The sequence below is a fragment of the Labrus mixtus genome, unplaced genomic scaffold (assembly GCF_963584025.1).
Source record: "Labrus mixtus unplaced genomic scaffold, fLabMix1.1 SCAFFOLD_83, whole genome shotgun sequence".
Lineage (NCBI taxonomy): Eukaryota > Metazoa > Chordata > Actinopteri > Labriformes > Labridae > Labrus > Labrus mixtus.
This window is the reverse complement of record NW_026870281.1, coordinates 69977-75860: the sequence shown is the minus strand read 5'-3', so window position 1 is coordinate 75860 and position 5884 is coordinate 69977.

Sequence of the window (5884 nt, the reverse complement as noted above, 5' to 3'; positions counted from 1 at the left end):
AAGACCTGAGTGACATCATAACAGAGAGAAATAAAGACCTGAGTGACATCATAACAAAGAGAAGTAAATAGGAGTGACATCATAACAGAGAGAAGAAAATAGGAGTGACATCATAACAGAGAGAAATGAAGAGGAGTGACATCATAAAAGAGAGAAGTAAAGACCCGAGTGACATCATGACAGAGAGAAATAAAGACCTTAGTGACATCATCACAGAGAGAAGTAAAGACCTGAGTGACATCATAACAGAGAAGTAAAGACCTGAGTGATATCATAACAGAGAAAAGTATAGAGGAGTGACATCATAACAGAGAGAAGTAAAGACCTGAGTGACATCATGACAGAGTGAAGTAAAGACCTGAGTGACATCATAACAGAGAGAAGTGAAGAGGAGTGACATCATAACAGAGAGAAGTAAAGACCTGAGTGACATCATAACAGAGAAAAGTAAAGACCTGAGTGACATCATAACAGAGAGAAGTAAAGACCTGAGTGACATCATAACAGAGAAAAGTAAAGACCTGAGTGACATCATAACAGAGAGAAGTAAAGACCTGAGTGACATCATAACAGAGAAAAGTAAAGAGGAGTGACATCATCACAGAGAGAAGTAAAGAGGAGTGACATCATCACAGAGAGAAGTAAAGAGGAGTGACATCATAACAGAGAGAAGTAAATATCTGAGTGACATCATAACAGAGAGAAGTAAAGAGGAGTGACATCATAACAGAGAGAAGTAAAGACCTGAGTATCATCAAAACAGAGAGAAATAAAGAGGAGTGACATCATAACAGAGAGAAGTAAAGAGGAGTGACATCATAACAGAGAGAAATGAAGAGGAGTGACATCATAACAGAGAGAAGTAAAGACCTGAGTGACATCATAACAAAGAGAAATAAAGACCTGAGTGACATCATAACAGAGAGAAGTAAATAGGAGTGACATCATAACAGAGAGAAGTAAATAGGAGTGACATCATAACAGAGAGAAATGAAGAGGAGTGACATCATAAAAGAGAGAAGTAAAGACCTGAGTGACATCATGACAGAGAGAAATAAAGACCTTAGTGACATCATCACAGAGAGAAGTAAAGACCTGAGTGACATCATAACAGAGAAGTAAAGACCTGAGTGATATCATAACAGAGAAAAGTATAGAGGAGTGACATCATAACAGAGAGAAGTAAAGACCTGAGTGACATCATGACAGAGAGAAGTAAAGAGGAGTGACATCATAACAGAGAGAAGTAAAGACCTGAGTGACATCATGACAGAGAGAAGTAAAGAGGAGTGACATCATAACAGAGAGAAGTAAATAGGAGTGACATCATAACAGAGTGAAATAAAGACCTGAGTGACTTCATAACAGAGAGAAGTAAAGACCTGAGTGACATCATAACAGAGAAAAGTAAAGACCTGAGTGACTTCATAACAGAGAGAAGTAAAGACCTGAGTGACATCATAACAGAGAGAAGTAAAGAGGAGTGACATCATAACAAAGAGAAGTAAAGACCTGAGTGACATCATAACAGAGAGAAGTAAAGAGGAGTGACATCATAACAAAGAGAAGTAAAGACCTGAGTGACATCATAACAGAGAGAAGTGAAGAGGAGTGACATCATAACAAAGAGAAGTAAAGACCTGAGTGACATCATAACAGAGAGAAGTAAAGACCTGAGTGACATCATAACAAAGAGAAGTAAAGACCTGAGTGACATCATAACAGAGAGAAGTAAAGAGGAGTGACATCATAACAAAGAGAAATAAAGACCTGAGTGACATCATAACAGAGAGAAGTAAATAGGAGTGACATCATAACAGAGAGAAGTAAATAGGAGTGACATCATAACAGAGAGAAGTAAATAGGAGTGACATCATAACAGAGAGAAATGAAGAGGAGTGACATCATAACAGAGAGAAGTAAAGACCTGAGTGACATCATAACAGAGAAAAGTAAGGAGGAGTGACATCATCACAGAGAGAAGTAAAGAGGAGTGACATCATCACAGAGAGAAGTAAAGAGGAGTGACATCATAACAGAGAGAAGTAAATATCTGAGTGACATCATAACAGAGAGAAGTAAAGAGGAGTGACATCATAACAGAGAGAAGTAAAGACCTGAGTATCATCAAAACAGAGAGAAATAAAGAGGAGTGACATCATAACAGAGAGAAATGAAGAGGAGTGACATCATAAAAGAGAGAAGTAAAGACCTGAGTGACATCATGACAGAGAGAAATAAAGACCTTAGTGACATCATCACAGAGAGAAGTAAAGACCTGAGTGACATCATAACAGAGAAGTAAAGACCTGAGTGATATCATAACAGAGAAAAGTATAGAGGAGTGACATCATAACAGAGAGAAGTAAAGACCTGAGTGACATCATGACAGAGAGAAGTAAAGAGGAGTGACATCATAACAGAGAGAAGTAAATAGGAGTGACATCATAACAGAGTGAAATAAAGACCTGAGTGACTTCATAACAGAGAGAAGTAAAGACCTGAGTGACATCATAACAGAGTGAAATAAAGACCTGAGTGACTTCATAACAGAGAGAAGTAAAGACCTGAGTGACATCATAACAGAGAAAAGTAAAGACCTGAGTGACATCATAACAGAGAGAAGTAAAGACCTGAGTGACATCATAACAGAGAGAAGTAAAGATGAGTGACATCATAACAGAGAGAAGTAAAGACCTGAGTGACATCATAACAGAGAGAAGTAAAGAGGAGTGACATCATAACAAAGAGAAGTAAAGACCTGAGTGACATCATAACAGAGAAAAGTGAAGAGGAGTGACATCATAACAAAGAGAAGTAAAGACCTGAGTGACATCATAACAGAGAGAAGTAAAGACCTGAGTGACATCATAACAAAGAGAAATAAAGACCTGAGTGACATCATAACAGAGAGAAGTAAATAGGAGTGACATCATAACAGAGAGAAGTAAATAGGAGTGACATCATAACAGAGAGAAGTAAATAGGAGTGACATCATAACAGAGAAATGAAGAGGAGTGACATCATAACAGAGAGAAGTAAAGACCTGAGTGACATCATAACAGAGAGAAATAAAGACCTGAGTGACATCATAACAAAGAGAAATAAAGACCTGAGTGACATCATAACAGAGAGAAGTAAATAGGAGTGACATCATAACAGAGAGAAGAAAATAGGAGTGACATCATAACAGAGAGAAATGAAGAGGAGTGACATCATAAAAGAGAGAAGTAAAGACCCGAGTGACATCATGACAGAGAGAAATAAAGACCTTAGTGACATCATCACAGAGAGAAGTAAAGACCTGAGTGACATCATGACAGAGAGAAGTAAAGAGGAGTGACATCATAACAGAGAGAAGTAAATAGGAGTGACATCATAACAGAGTGAAATAAAGACCTGAGTGACTTCATAACAGAGAGAAGTAAAGACCTGAGTGACATCATAACAGAGAGAAGTAAAGACCTGAGTGACATCATAACAGAGTGAAATAAAGACCTGAGTGACTTCATAACAGAGAGAAGTAAAGACCTGAGTGACATCATAACAGAGAAAAGTAAAGACCTCAGTGACATCATAACAGAGAGAAGTAAAGACCTGAGTGACATCATAACAGAGAGAAGTAAAGATGAGTGACATCATAACAGAGAGAAGTAAAGACCTGAGTGACATCATAACAGAGAGAAGTAAAGAGGAGTGACATCATAACAAAGAGAAGTAAAGACCTGAGTGACATCATAACAGAGAGAAGTGAAGAGGAGTGACATCATAACAAAGAGAAGTAAAGACCTGAGTGACATCATAACAGAGAGAAGTAAAGACCTGAGTGACATCATAACAAAGAGAAATAAAGACCTGAGTGACATCATAACAGAGAGAAGTAAATAGGAGTGACATCATAACAGAGAAAAGTAAAGACCTGAGTGACATCATAACAGAGCGAAGTAAAGACCTGAGTGACATCATAACAGAGAGAAGTAAAGATGAGTGACATCATAACAGAGAGAAGTAAAGACCTGAGTGACATCATAACAGAGAGAAGTAAAGAGGAGTGACATCATAACAAAGAGAAGTAAAGACCTGAGTGACATCATAACAGAGAGAAGTGAAGAGGAGTGACATCATAACAAAGAGAAGTAAAGACCTGAGTGACATCATAACAGAGAGAAGTAAAGACCTGAGTGACATCATAACAAAGAGAAATAAAGACCTGAGTGACATCATAACAGAGAGAAGTAAATAGGAGTGACATCATAACAGAGAGAAGTAAATAGGAGTGACATCATAACAGAGAGAAGTAAATAGGAGTGACATCATAACAGAGAAATGAAGAGGAGTGACATCATAACAGAGAGAAGTAAAGACCTGAGTGACATCATAACAAAGAGAAATAAAGACCTGAGTGACATCATAACAGAGAGAAGTAAAGACCTGAGTGACATCATAACAGAGAGAAGTAAATAGGAGTGACATCATAACAGAGAGAAGTAAAGAGGAGTGACATCATAACAGAGAAAAGTAAAGACCTGAGTGACATCATAACAGAGAGAAGTGAAGAGGAGTGACATCATAACAGAGAGAAGTAAAGACCTGAGTGACATCATAACAGAGAGAAGTAAAGACCTGAGTGACATCATAACAGAGAGAAGTAAAGACCTGAGTGACATCATAACAGAGAAAAGTAAAGACCTGAGTGACATCATAACAGAGAGAAGTAAAGAGGAGTGACATCATAACAAAGAAACGTAAAGACCTGAGTGACATCATAACAGAGAGAAGTAAAGAGGAGTGACATCATAACAAAGAGAAGTAAAGACCTGAGTGACATCATAACAGAGAGAAGTAAAGACCTGAGTGACATCATAACAAAGAGAAATAAAGACCTGAGTGACATCATAACAGAGAGAAGTAAATAGGAGTGACATCATAACAGAGAGAAGTAAAGACCTGAGTGACATCATAACAGAGCGAAGTAAAGACCTGAGTGACATCATAACAGAGAGAAGTAAAGATGAGTGACATCATAACAGAGAGAAGTAAAGACCTGAGTGACATCATAACAGAGAGAAGTAAAGAGGAGTGACATCATAACAAAGAGAAGTAAAGACCTGAGTGACATCATAACAGAGAGAAGTGAAGAGGAGTGACATCATAACAAAGAGAAGTAAAGACCTGAGTGACATCATAACAGAGAGAAGTAAAGACCTGAGTGACATCATAACAAAGAGAAATAAAGACCTGAGTGACATCATAACAGAGAGAAGTAAATAGGAGTGACATCATAACAGAGAGAAGTAAATAGGAGTGACATCATAACAGAGAGAAGTAAATAGGAGTGACATCATAACAGAGAAATGAAGAGGAGTGACATCATAACAGAGAGAAGTAAAGACCTGAGTGACATCATAACAAAGAGAAATAAAGACCTGAGTGACATCATAACAGAGAGAAGTAAAGACCTGAGTGACATCATAACAGAGAGAAGTAAATAGGAGTGACATCATAACAGAGAGAAGTAAAGAGGAGTGACATCATAACAGAGAAAAGTAAAGACCTGAGTGACATCATAACAGAGAGAAGTGAAGAGGAGTGACATCATAACAGAGAGAAGTAAAGACCTGAGTGACATCATAACAGAGAGAAGTAAAGACCTGAGTGACATCATAACAGAGAGAAGTAAAGACCTGAGTGACATCATAACAGAGAAAAGTAAAGACCTGAGTGACATCATAACAGAGAGAAGTAAAGAGGAGTGACATCATAACAAAGAAACGTAAAGACCTGAGTGACATCATAACAGAGAGAAGTAAAGAGGAGTGACATCATAACAAAGAGAAGTAAAGACCTGAGTGACATCATAACAGAGAGAAGTAAAGACCTGAGT